Below are 14,813 nucleotides of genomic sequence, written 5' to 3' on the forward strand. Positions count from 1 at the left end.
TATGCGTCATGCCACTTAAAAAAATATAATAAAATCTCCTCAGAGGACTGGCCACAGCCAGTGCTGCATCACAGGTAACAGTGTGCAATGGAGTCAGTATATTTCTCTAGTAACATTGAAAAGTATGGACATAGACATAGGACATGTTACATACAGTACATCAATGATCATTAACTGACGGCCTGTGAACCAAATCCGGCACACCAAACAGTTCCGGTCCACGACTCGATTCCAAAACATCAAGTAATAATGATAGACATAAATGTGATTTTTATTTTGTCCCCAACATATACTTGGTGACTCCTGCTGTACATCCTAGAGCTCAATAAAACAAGTTGACCCGCCAAAAAAAATGACTCTATCTGTGGGTCTTGACGCGAATTCTGAGAAACAATGTTTTAAAGCTTATTCACCAAGAAGAGTAGCCGTGACGTATCGAGAACGTTCTCTTCACATTATAGGACGATGAGTTTTCTAATAAAACAGGACATGTGTGTGTCACGATTACTGACGTACACAGTCACACACTTTTCCCTCACTGAGGTTCAGACGCAGCAGTGGCCTGCCTCGCTCTGCACATGTACAATAGTCCAGTCAGACAGCCGGGCCCGACTGTCAGCAGGACCTCAACTGGAGCAGCTGATGGCGGCCAGATGGTAAGACACACTCACACACACACTCACACACACTCTCTCTCTCTCACACACACACACAAAACAAGATTCGTGAGGAGTACATCTGCCAGCGGAGAGCCAGAGACGTGTAGCTACCTCAGTCGACCCCAGCTACATGCTGCTTTTATTTCAAAGGCATGAGGAAAAGCTCAGAGGGAGAAACATGAACTATGGCTGAGCAGTGACGGTAATGTGTAACATCAGTAAAACACTGATACAGATTACACAGGAGACATAACAAGGGCCGTACGTCCAGGACCGACTCACTGAAGCTTTGGAAAAAAAATCAAAAAATTGGTTAAAAGACATTAAACTATATTCTAACTTGGAACAAATTTAAAAAAAAGTTTTACTCTCTATGTCAAGTGTCCCGGAGATTTGACTAGAACCACGTTGCACTCCTTATTACTGAATATGTATAAAGTAAATAAAATAAAGAATAGAAAATCATGTTTTACATTCCATAAAACTTTTGTAGTCTAATCTTGACAATATATTAACAATATAAATATTTTTATTTGATATATTCTCTTTTTGTAAACCAGAGAGCAAATTCCAACAGACTGTATGGAAGCAGGAAACCCCTTTTTTTTTTTTTTGTTTTTACATGGACGTCAACTCACCACCACATCTGTTCTATTGTGGAGGCTGAAACCCAACCAGGCTGTGAGTCACGTTTGCCCAAACTCTATTATCACCTCATATTAACTGCCACTACTGGCCTTAATAAGCGGTTTGGACCGGCTCCGTGTGGATGTAATATTTGAGCAGCAGCTGAAACGTTTGGCTTGTTTCACAACAAAGGTCGTAAAACTAAAATCAAAGGAGACCGAGGTGAGAAAGAATTCCCAATTCCCGAATATTTGCAGTTTAAATAAAACAAAGTGTCTGTCTGTTTTACTGTGTGTCAACACCAGTGTGTACTGATGCACATGTTTTTAAAATGGATTCAAACAAATTCCGGAACAGAACTCCTGTGAGTTCACCTTGACTTCTTCCCCTTGTTCGTTCATTTCTTCTCTGGTTCTTTCTCACAGACTACAGTCACTGTAGAGGGTGTTTTGCTCTGGATGTTCTGCCTCTGGTGACTGGCACACGTCCGGATCTACAACGACTACCATCTGTGGATGCTTGAACACTGGTAGTCCAAAACATCGCAGCTACTATGTGCCCCTTATTCCCTGAGGTTGTATGTGTGTATGTGTGGCTTTCTTTTCATTTAAGTGTGTTTGTTTGATAACCCTTTGGGTTTCTTACCAAAAATAAAACAAGACTGAAAAATACTCAAAAGAGGGGAAGAAAGAAACATGTGGTTTAACTTCTGATAATTAGGAAGAAGAACCAATGAAACCATCGTGATGGTTCTTTTCTGAATTAAATTTCCTCCTATTTGGTCAGTGTTGGTTCTGGTTTTGCATCGAGAACGTTATAAATAATGGAACAATTACCTAATTTGGTTTTGTTCTGAATCAGTAACAAGACAGGGGATTTAAAGCACTTATGTAGGCTGAAGTCATCACATGAAGTCATGATAGATGATAATTTTTTAGCAATTACAGTATCATCATTATTTTCTGTAATTTCTATGCTGCCAAACCAAAAAAGAGTAAATAAATAAATAAAAAATAAGAAATTAAATGCAGAAGTCTCCTTTTCTCTCTCCTTCTCTCCTCCTCCTTCCTCCTCTCACCTCCGTCCCCATTTGAACTGCTTTGTCCTGTGTGTTTCTCTCTCTCTCGGAACCAGAGATAAATATACAGTATAGGCCATCCTTCTGTTGATATCGGAACCAGAGATAAATATACAGTATATATATATATATATATTTTTTTTTTTTAGGTGAACACTATGTTAAAAATGAGCTCCAAGCACCAGATTCAAATACAGTTATTTTCACAATAAATAACAATCAGTGGAATAACAACAATATGAAGTATTGAACCGCCTGTTCAGAACAAATATATATTTATGTTTACAGTAAAACAGTGAGACGCAGAACTTTCCTTGTGAGATATTCTGTGTGGTAATGACTGCCTGATGCTGTAGAAATCGATCGATGTTTTCCTTCACTCATTAGTCCGATCATTCTGGTGTAGAAAATGAACATTGATTCTGTCTCGTGGCAGTTTGTCCATTTTGTTATAGTATGATAAATGTTTAATGTATTTATTCATGTTCCTACCATTCATTTTCTAGCACTCAGTTCTTCCCAGAGTTGCAGGGGTAGAATGGCCAAATACGGAGATTAACAACCTTTCACACTTGCATTCACACTGGAGGTCAGTTTAGAGTGGACAGTTTATCTTATTATGCTTGTTTCTGGGGCTGCAAGTTGATCTTTCTTAATGGAGTTTGCATGTTCTCCCCATGTGTGCATGGGACCATAGGTGTGAATGTGAGTGTGAATGGCTGCTGCCCTGACATGGACTGGTAGATAATGGATGGATGGATGCTTGATTTTGGACCGTGGGAGGAGAAAAGTGGCCAAGACGGCTCAAGCCCTAGGCTGTAAGGCAAGAGCACTAACCGCTCTCCTCCGTGTGGGCTAAGTAGGAGGATGTCCGTACCCCGCCCTCACCCAGTGACTGCTGGGGTTGGCTCCAGCTCCCTCTATGACCCTGAGAAGGTTTAAAGCCAGTGAAAGACTTCTGCTTATTCTCTGTTGTAAAAATGAAGCACAAAGCCACAATGGAGGAGGAGGAGGAGGTTTTTACCGTTACAAAATGTACAAAAAACAAAAAAATCATATCATTTATGTCGTGAGATAAACTCACAGTTTGTTATTGTCTTCTGGTTGTTTTTCCATCACTGTCCCCACAGTATCGTACTGTCCTCCGTGGACACGCCCTGGAACCCTTTCAAGTGTTAAAATGAAATTAATCTTCTGTCCTTGTCCTCTGGAGGACGATTTCTGTAGAAGGCTTCACAGTAGGGACCACCATCCGTGTTCATCATCCTGACAGTCTCTGTTTGTTATTCCAGGCAACTGCGCTGCCTGATAGGCATCCAGCGCCCACAAGCAGTCTGCTTCAAACTACATCTCTCTGATTCCTCGCCACAAACTGTTCCCAGCGACTTAATTTGTCCGCTCCCTGCACCCCTATCCCCCGTCCCCACCTCAATCCCTGCTCATTTACCCATGAGTCATCGCTGTGGGTTTGGACTGGGGATCAAGAGAGTGCAGATGGATAAATATGTCTTGAAACAGAAACGTATTTAAATCCCAGGTTTAAGGGATGTCTGGATGCAAACCGCTGCACAAATTCTCGACTTGGTCATGTGCCAGAGTTACTGTCCGGTCATTTTTTTTAATCCAGCCTGAGGGAGAAAGTGAGAGAGAAAGGGACGTGTGCTCTTTGAGCGATGGGTGAGTGACGACCTGCGTGGAGCTCATTCCTTTTAACTCTGTGCCTCCACCCTTTAAAGTGGGAGTTAAAATGTCAAGCAGAGTGAACATTTTTATTTCAGCGGAACGTTGAAAACTCAAAGACTTTTGAAGTCCAGCCACAATGAAGGGAAATGGGCCTTTATTACTTTTTCAGGGAGCAGCAACTCCTGACAAGGTCTGAGCAGAAATCAAAAACAAGAAGCCTAGAAATAAAATGTGCACACCTGTAATATGAGAACATTTTCAGATCCATGTCTTCATTTGAAACGTACGTTAACTCATTTACAACACAATTGTTTGAGTAACTCCTGAAGGAGATTTTAATGAAGAGGTGAATTGACTACATTTCTTGGTTTTTATTGCAGGTTTTTACAAAGCGTACTAACTTTTCTGGGACAGTCCAGAAAGCACATATACTGTAGTTGTGTATTTATTATTGCTCCTTGTGCTGGATCCGGTCCTAACCCCCCTGTATGGGAGGTCCGTCTATAATGATGCCAGAGCTCTTCGTTGTCCTGGCAGCCACGTGTGCAGGCCTGGTGTTTCACGTCTAGTTGGTCTCTGAATTCCAAAGCTGAGTTTACGAACCACTAGTGGGAAAATACTCGTCTCTGAGCAGCCAGGCATCATGTTTACTATTTATATTGTTCACGTAGAGTGGCGCTACCTCACAGAATCTTTTTTCGGGCACTAATCCTAACACTAATACGATTTCCCTGCTGTAGACATCCACTCTGTTCAGACTAATTGGTGAGTTTTTCATGAACTGACTTGACAATGTGGGCCAATCGAATAACAACCCACAACAGTCTCATGTCAAAATACTGAATCTCCCTCTGGAGCACCCAAAGCTGCTGGTTTAACGTACGCCAGATCACAGTTAATTTCTGCTCAAGTCAAGCCTCATTAAAAGGCACCAGGGAAGAGAAGGAGCAGACCTGTGTCTCAGTGTGCAGCCCTGTCGCCTACAGGGGCTTCACACAGGAATATTAGGACTGACAGAGACTGTTATTGTTACCGTGGACAGACTTTGTCTGTTTTGGTGTGGTTCGGTACCAGACACAGCAAAGACTCTCAGGAAACAGGACAGTGTCAACCTGTGGAATAAAAACATACCTGCAATGTTCAATTCTCTGACCGGTTTGTTCACATATTTAAAAAAAACAAACAATATAAGAACACACATGACATCACACACTCTGATGTATTGCTTTAAATGTAAATTCTGCACCTGTGCGTACTTGATGCTGTTATTATTTTGTACACACTCAACATTATTGTGATCAAATTAGGAATGTAATGAGTTGGCTGATTTCCTGACCTGATTCATGTCACTGAGGTGAGGGAGTAGCATTCTGGAAGGTGATTGGTTAAAGAACGCAGCAGGTGTGGCTCCAGGCTGTTTGGTGTTTCTACGCCCTCCTCTCACCACCTCTGGCTGCTCCAACCTGTTATGTCAACTTGAGGTTGAGGGTTTTTTTTTCTTGTCACATGTGTCAGAGACATTTAAATCCCTCTGTTTTGGCCACTGATGTGATGTAGGATGAGGGACAGATGGAAAAAAAAAAAACTGCTTTCGTGTCTGACACAGAACAGCCAAGAATATTCAGAGCGTCTGGGTTTGGATCAGATCTCACTGTTCTTTCATCTTATCTCCACTCATTATTCATTATAATTAAAAAACACCACTAATGTTGATCCAGTGTTGAGTTACTGTTCTGTATTCTGTCTACAGTCAAAGACATTAGGACACACATTAGGTTTCTTAAACCACGGACTGGGCCACAGCTGTATTTGCACATATTGCATATGCAGTGGTCTAGGTGGACCAGTACCCACTCCCACTGAACTTTACATGCTGCTACTTTACACAGCATCTCCTTCTCTATATGGATGTACTGTACGGTGACATGTGAGAAATCCAGAAGCTTTTTTTTTTCTCCACCATATTCATTCAACTCATTTCTGTCTGTGTTATTTGATGTTCATCCCCGGATTTACTCTTATCTTCCACGTCCCCGGTCTCACTCGGAGCACAGAGGCTCTTTGTTTCCTGTCTTACTTTGTCTTTGATGAGAGAAAGGGATCATTACCACCATATGTTTGCAGTAGTGCATACCATTGTTGGTGTTTTTTGATTTATGTCGTTTAACCATGGATTATCCTTGTAGTTTGCATCATCATTTTGAATAAAGAGTTATTATTTATTTTGTGATTTTATTTCTTTGACATTTTTGAAATGGTAGTTGATGTCTTTAACTAAATGTTTATGCAGCAATAATATGGCAAAATATATGAGTTTATATACGTATATATATCCTATTAACAATGTGATGGACAAAAAAACCCAATTGAACACATGTGTATATTTATATATGTTTATATATGTCAGTCAGGTTCTTGTACTCCGTCACTGCAGCTCTTCTAGTGATGCATTTTATGACTGTACATTTTATGAGACCTGGAAAACTACTGAAGGATATAATGATAGTCAAAAAGAGACAGCTTAATTGTTTTTCACTGCCAGCGTGGCATTAGCACAGCTTTTCTAAATTGCTCACACCCTCTTATTTCTTTTCCTCTGTGGAAAAGGCGGGAAGTCTATCATCCGCTTACTGGAAGCACTAATCGGCGAGGTGGAAAGTCTGCTTCAGAGTGGCACTTTCTCCAGAAACCAGGGCTTGTACGCCCAATCTTTGGGCGTCTACGTGGTTCTCTGGACGCTTTAAAGGAGTCACGGTCATTCTTTACACCTGCAGGTTGCAAATAAGAGTTTTGAAAATAACAGAGTTTTTGGACCATGAGCAACAAAGCACTGCAAAGGTTCTGTGTGCAAAAAGTACGGAATATTTTCAATAGTAGAATGTCTTTTAAATGTGACAAATAGAAACAATGTAATTATTAAAACAGTGAAATGTCAGGTCGTACTTTACTTTACTAAAATAAAGCACCTCTCACAATCCATTTGAATATTCTACACTCAAAATAAAAGAATATAATTCCATTTGATGTCTTTTCATGCTATGCACTGACGTGTCGACCTTTGTATTTCTGATATTTTATGGTATTTCCATTGTAAATATATCGTTGGTCACAGTGTAACATCACTGACGTTCAGCAACTATCAGCTCACCATTCCAGGTCACCTGGACTCACAGCACACTGAAACATGGACGTCTGAATATCGATGCTCTTTTGGTTCACAAATGAGCTCTGACAGCGGATAACCATGGACCCCTGGGACATGTATCCACACATGATATTCATAGTATTCATGATATACTGTACACTGCAGTATTCTTGTGTAGAGGAGTGTACCTCGGTCCTACCTCCGTAGAACAGTGTTTGTGTATTCAGTCCAGACCCTTCAGTGTTTGTGTACGTCTTTGACAGCAGTGCAACCACTTAAGTAATCTCACTTTATCTAAATGGTGGGTTTAGAGGCCGTCTCTGTTATCACTGTCATCCAGGTGGGAACACTCTAAGCTGGTGGGTCAAGATGAGGAACAACGCTGACCCGGGAGAAATAATATTCACTCTCCTTTTATTTATTTAACTTCCTCAACAATGTGCCTCAAACACGTGAATTTTATTATTTATAAGAAATGATCTAACCTGGGATTGGATGGTATGAAGCCCAGAGGGTGAAGCCCACTGTGTTACTGAAACATTATGAAGGGCCAATGATTGGACAGCATGACCAGATATCGAAACTAAAATGTCAATTTTCCTCTTATCATTTTGACATTTCTCGATGCTTTTCCCTTTTTTAGATACGGCTGACTTCACTCCCAAACTGTTGCTAAATCAACTGAAGTAAATGTGAATTGCAGTAACAGTTTCCACTGAAGTAGCAAACTGAAAATTGTTTACAGATACCTTTTTAATTCATGCCAAAAAAACAAAACTGTTGCTGCCAGAGCATGTGAGTCTTATTAGTCCTCTCCACAGAGTCAGCAAACCCATTTGTTCTATTTCTCATTTTTAATCCTAATTTTCATGTGAGCAGGCTGACAGTGCACGATGGAGATTTCATTAGAATTGCATCATTTGGATTAAACTTTGTCATATGCGGCTGTTACTGTGCTAAATGTTATTTTTAAAAATAACGTTGCAATAAACAAATGGACCAAATGCAAGATTGAAAAAGAAAGAAAAAATCAAGTGATGTGATGACGTCTAACACGTGAACACGGAGATTACAGATCAGGCAAGTCTTTGACTCTGACTTTCCACTGTGCAACAGCAGAGGACGGAACAAATCCCCATTGTATTGAGGACTATGGAGAAAAGTGGATCCATCTGTAAATGTCAAGTTGGCTAAGTGGAGTGGGAAGAGAGCTGTACGAGGAGAGATCCTATTTAAAAGTCAATTTGTCCACATTTGCTCTGGACAAGTGAGGTACAGGAAATCAAATGCTGTTTCTGTGCATGTGTGTGTGGCTGGTGTGTGTGTGATGTGTGTTACAAAGGAATAGGAAGAAAGAGAAAGGGTGAGAAAAAGGGAGATTTTGGAAACTGGATGAGTGACTTGTAGGTGTGCGCTTGTATGCATAGGGTGTGTACGCATGTGTGTTTGCAGGTGTGTGTGTTTGTCTGTACCTTGTTATATAGGGTATACTGTGTGTAATAAACCTGCGGACATACGTGCAGCAGTTTCTGCCAAGTGAGAGGTTATTTTGAGGTTCGAGACTCAGTTTAGTAACAGTAAAGGTGAGTGTTAAGGGCTACGGCAGGCATTTTTGCTACGTGTGTGTGTGTGTCTGTGTGTGTGTTTGTGTGTCTGCGGGGTGTGACCTCAGTGACTCAGCCACCAACAATGTTTTTCTTCAAGGTGAATGACTCACAGCCTCTAATACACAGAGATTTCCAATTTTATTTTTTTTCCCTAACAACAGCTTCTTCCTTCCAAGTGAGGAAAAAAAAATTTTTTAAAAAGGATGAACTTTAACATTTTTCTAAAGCACTGCTTTAACTGCTTTAACATTTACCTCTCCTTTACTGGAAATCCTTCGTTTCTGCAAGTGAAACGAAGAGTGCACATTTAATACAATGTTTAGTTTTTAACAAAATTATTTTATTTTGAAAACAATAGTATTACACTGCATAACTTGAAAGTATTTCACAAAGAACTCAATTGTTTAAAATACGATGACTGTTATTGAACACAAACAGTGAAGAAACTAGTAAATACTTGATAAAATAAATACATTCTTAAATTAATAATTGAGGATTATGCTGTAGGATTATATTACGTTTTAAATGAATGTATGTTTTATACAAACTCCTCAGTTTAGAACCTGTAAACACTGGTACTTTCCTTCAGTGTTCACATCAGTAGTAGAAAAATCCCAGCTGTGAACAGTAGGACAAAAAAAAAAACACAGTTCCCTTGGCACAGTCAAATATCTGGCAGTCATGGTCATTATTTGTTAACAGTCTAACCGCCATTGTGAGCAGGATGTACGTTTCAACACATCCAAATTCTGCTGCTGCCGCTGAATGAGCGACTTGTTGAGAGTACCACAATGCTGCCCTGACGAACACAGGAAGGAAGCAAACAAAGAGCAGTTTGGAGCCGACCTGCTTTTCTGGGCGGCTTCTGCAAAGAGGTCACACACGGGGTCATTGTGATCGATGAGCTGATGGTGTCTAATGGGCTGAAGGAAGGACAAGATGAAGATACGGGAGGGAAGGAGTCGAAGGAGAAGACTTTTGGTCAAGGTTTATGTTTTACATTTTCAAACTTTATTTGAATTTTTATTTTATTCATTCTCAGGTTAATGCTGACTTATTTGGCTAATTAGTAACTACTGTAATTAATGATTACAATATAATCAGCCATCCATTAGTCTGTTACTTACAGTAAGGAAAATGTTTTGACCTCTTTAGACATTATTCAAAAATGGCTGAAAATTAAATTACATTATTACTCCCCATGCAGTGGACATTTTTAATAGAATAGTGAAATTCAAGTATATGTCACTCGTTCCAGCTCATTTTTTGAGGACAATTAAACCCTGAAAAAATAAAAATAAAAAGTGAAAAAAAAAATTAAATTAAATTAAACACCACAGAGGCACTCCACATTAAAGACTCTTAAACATTGCTTAATGATTTTTCATTTAAAAACTGATAGGTGTTTTCTATGATAAACTTCAATGGACTTCAAACAATAGTATAATTAAATAATTAGAATTAATAATTATATTTTATATTAAATCAATCAAAAAATAATAACTTATATTAAAAACATATAAAATAATCATTTTACAATGAATTACTGTATCAAGAAAAGTCCTTAAAATATCCTTTAAAACAAAATTATTTTTCAAAATAAATTCATCAGTAATTTAAAGTATAAGAGCCAACTGTTGCCGATGATACCTCGACGACATGTTTTAACGACACTCGATGCCGGTTCACACCTCCGTCTCTCCCTGCAGCTTGTTTACCTAAAACCTCTTCACTCCATCAGTTGAACATGAAAGTCGACACCGGGGCCTGAGCCGGGAGCACAGCACACATACGGCACATTGTGTGATGAAACATAAAACAACGTATCGAGTTGATGGCAACTAAATAAATGAAGCAATCATGGAGACCACCATGATGAATTAGACAGCAGATGGACACACACACAATGATAAGGTGGTGTGTCGCCGCCACAGGAAGTGTGAGCAACACTACACCGCACAGCTACGACACCTGAACCAATAATTATGGCAGTTTGTCATGTCATCACGATACGTTTATGAAGTCTGCACATTTTAACACTTTTTTTGTTTACAATGAAGTGGAGGAAGAGGAGCGTTCAGACGGAAACAGGTGTCGGGGACAGACGTGGAATAAAAGCTGAGAGAAAAATTTTCCAACTCCAAATGTACATTGTAGAAATCAGATTATAATTCTGTTCATCCCATTTACAGGAACGTTGGTTCAGTTAATGATCTAACAAAGAGATGGAAACCAAAAAAATGACACTGACCTATGTTCTTTTTTCTAAATGTAGCTACAGTAAAACCTTGGTGTCACCAACTTGCAGCCTCCTTTCATTTGACAAATGTGCATTTATTGTACAAAAAAACTAAGCAGTTTTTCTGTTTTTTATGTCTCCTTATGAGACACATTTGGACTAAAGGTGAGTAAAATTAAAAACACACACACTTTCTATGTCATCTTATTGTCTTCCTTTTCAAATGTGTTCCTTATGACTGTCTGTCTCTCTGTCCTCCTGTCTGTTTCTCTGGGTTTAGTCAGTGTCATCACATTCACCTGTGTCCAGTGATTACCTGTCCATTAGTCTCAGCCCTGTCACCTGGTGAGGCACATACACATCTGTCTCTCTCCCTCACTCAGTCCTTGTGTTTGCTTGTTTCGTGGTCAAGCTAAGTGCTGTTTCTTCATGTTCAGCGTTCACTGTGGTTCCATCACAGACGAGTGGCTTTTGTGACTTTAATAAACATCCGTCAAATCAGATCATTCCATGTTTTTCGAGAACATTATGGACATTTACTGTCTGCACAGTGTTTTGTGACAGACCTGTGACAGTGACTCTGTTGCACAAACTGATGGACAGTTATCTCACAAAGGTCAGTGAAAACTGGTGACCCTGGTTTGCTGACAAACCTGTGACCAGTGAAACAGTTAATTAACAGAACTATTACAAAAGGAAATGACGTTTGATGTTATAATTTTCTACTAATTAAAATATTTTTTTCTTTCTATTCACATAACTAAAATGTGTTTGAGAGACCCCTCCGTCCTGACCTCACATGGCTACATCCAGATTATTCACAGTGGTGAACCTTGAAGAAGAAAGCAGCCAGAGGACGTCAACAAAGAGAAACAGTGGGTACTGCTGCTGTGGCCGCTGCGTATGCATGTTTAAGATAATCCCCCCACATACACACGTATAATCTGTGCCCAGACAGGCATGTTTATACTAGACAGACTGGCTGCTTTTTAAGTAGATCTTGGCACCAATCTTTAATTATACCTGTCCTGCTCCAGGTGACTTGGCTTGCTTCCCTTAAACACACACACACAGATGCTGCAAAACTGTATAAAAATACACATTTTTTCCACGCAGGCACGAGAGGCAGCACGTGCATGTGTGTCGAGTGTAATGTGACAATTTAATAGCGGCGAAAAGTTTACCTGCTTCAGTCAGTGGCCCCTGGGGACCTGTGGAGTCTGAGTATTATTTCTGCTTTTTGCCACATTAGTCAGATTTATGCTCCTGGCTCCTTCTTTTTCTCTCTGTTTCTCTCTCTCTCTGTTGTGTCAACATGGTAAAAACTAGACCATAATTACCATTTTCTTTCATCTGATCTTTGAAAGACATGGATTCGCTGCAGGTATAGAGTCCCCGTACAGGACAAGTTGACAGTCGGCGAGTGACACAGGGTTCGGTGTACCCTGGGAGATGTGCGGAAAATGATCCAGTCTTGCCAAATTGGTCTGAAAAGTACTTCTTATTTACTGCAATTATTTTATCTTCATTCCTCTGACAGTTACAGAATGATTAAATGCTCATCCCCCAGATGACACTAGATGTATTTATAAATTAAAATTAGAGGTACATTTTATTTAATGCTGCCAGTGATGTGTTATTGGTTAACCTGGATTAATGAAGCTGAGTTGAAGAGAAAATTATTTTTGCTAAATTTTCTTCATGTGACAGGTTCACTGTGCCGTACGAAGTGTTCTTTTCTTCATGCTTGGACAGAGTTGTATGATCTATCTGCATTTGAGACATTTTATTTTGTCCCTATACGTCTCTCTGGAAACCTGCACCAATGATGGTGACGTCTTTTTATGAGTTTCCATGACTCATAGCTGATACCTCATGGTGGACCTCAGACGTATGAACATACATCATCACAGCAGGGAACAATCAGTTCATCATTCAATTATATGCATTCACTCTACCGTTTAATTGACAGTGCAGTGGATACACTGTGTAATTTTAATCAAAAAGATGTGAAATTCTTAAAGTTAACTCATCTTAGCTTGGTTTGGACTGTGTGGGGGGTAAGGGGGATCAAATATTCATTTTGAGTCCAAATAACCCAGAGAAATGAATCCAGCTCAATAACACCTCTACTGTAGCACTGACTTCATGATACCCCCCCGCCCCCTCTCTAACCTCTACACTGTGTTTGCGTGCTCATTGGATTCATTTATTTTTAGACTAGATTTAAGATATTGAGTTGCATTAAATGTCCCCTGACCCCACTCTATTCCTCCGTTCCTGTACCTCACATGCACACACACACTGTGGAGTCCCGGGGGGAAGGTGGTGGTGATGTGGTTTCCTGCATATGTTGAGATGTGAGGTAGTTCTGCTTGCTCACAGAAAGGCTTCTTTGTGTCTGACCGTCTCTGCCTTTTCTGCCTCTTTACACCGCTGCCAATTATTTTCCCCCGTCCAAACCTCAGTTGACACGCTGGTGTGCTAAGACACTGTCGTCATCCGTCATCTGGTCGTTTTAGGAGGAAAGAAAGGAAAAAGGAAAGAAAGACAGACAGAAAGAAAGGAACAAAGAAAGAAAAATTACAGCAACCCGTGTATATTTTTCAGCAACTGCACTTTTCATTTTTCATAGCTTGTAGTGTAATGGAGTCTCTGGAGTCCATGGCTTAGGAATTGTCAGCCAGTAATGATAGATGAGTTTTTTTCATCTCCATTTTCTTTTTTATAGTGCCTCACCACCAAAGCAAATGAATTCAACATAATTCATTTTAATTTCTGTTATTTTATATTTATTGCAGTAAAGACCGCAAGTACAAAGGAAAACACACAAACCAGTTTTTTTGTGTTTCTTGATCACTTGCATCCCCTGACCCTTCACCCTTAACCTGAACTATTCCATAGTTATACCTTTATATATTTTTTCCTGTACTCCAGTTGCATCATTACACATCACTAACTCAGTCTTGTGGGGACCAGGATCATAAGAAGTACTGTCTGGGGCCAGAAAAGGTACTGCAGTATCAAAACCCATAATTTTTGTTTAGTTTTTTGTTTTTTTTTCATCGCGAGAGACTTTTTCTGCCCTTGCAGAGAAACTTGCCTTTTTTTCCAAACTGCCTGCCGCAGTGCCAAGAGAAGTGACCACACTTCATTAGACCGCTCTGCCAGACAACCTTTGTTTCTGCTTTTCCTCATAATGATTTGTCAAAAGGGAATCTGGCTCTCTGTCTCCCTCTTCAGGTCCTTGTCAACTCACAGCCTTCCACAGCCTGTGTCTTTATAGATAGCTTTGACATTTTGCATAATAAATGTATGAGTGAAGTGATGCAGTCTCGGTCCACTGCTGCATTCTCATCAGCATGAAAGCCTGTGTTTTTAAAATGAGCTCAACCACTGCACTGCCACAGTCATCACAGCAGCAGGAGCCAGACTTCAGATCAGTGACCTCGCAATAGCAGGACTTAAATGTTTGTGCTGGTGCTGGGATTAGCTTTAGCACAAATGTTGCTTTGGTTTTAATCTGACTTTAAACTGTATTCTTTATTGTCTATAAATTTGTTGGTTATTTGACAGAATCAGTTAAGTATCAATTAGTAATAAAGATCGGGAGGGTGTCACTTGTAATAAAAAATGGAGATTTAAGCATTAAGATGATTATGTTACAAATTTAAATAAAATATCAACTAAAAGTACAGATGCAATACCAAAAAATTGTATGGCAGTGGTCCCTAGTAGTATGGCAATGTGGGTCATTAGGTACCTGGCCATAAAG

The sequence above is a fragment of the Cynoglossus semilaevis genome, chromosome 20, assembly GCF_000523025.1.
Source record: "Cynoglossus semilaevis isolate Cse_v1.0 chromosome 20, Cse_v1.0, whole genome shotgun sequence".
NCBI classification, from domain to species: Eukaryota; Metazoa; Chordata; class Actinopteri; order Pleuronectiformes; family Cynoglossidae; genus Cynoglossus; species Cynoglossus semilaevis.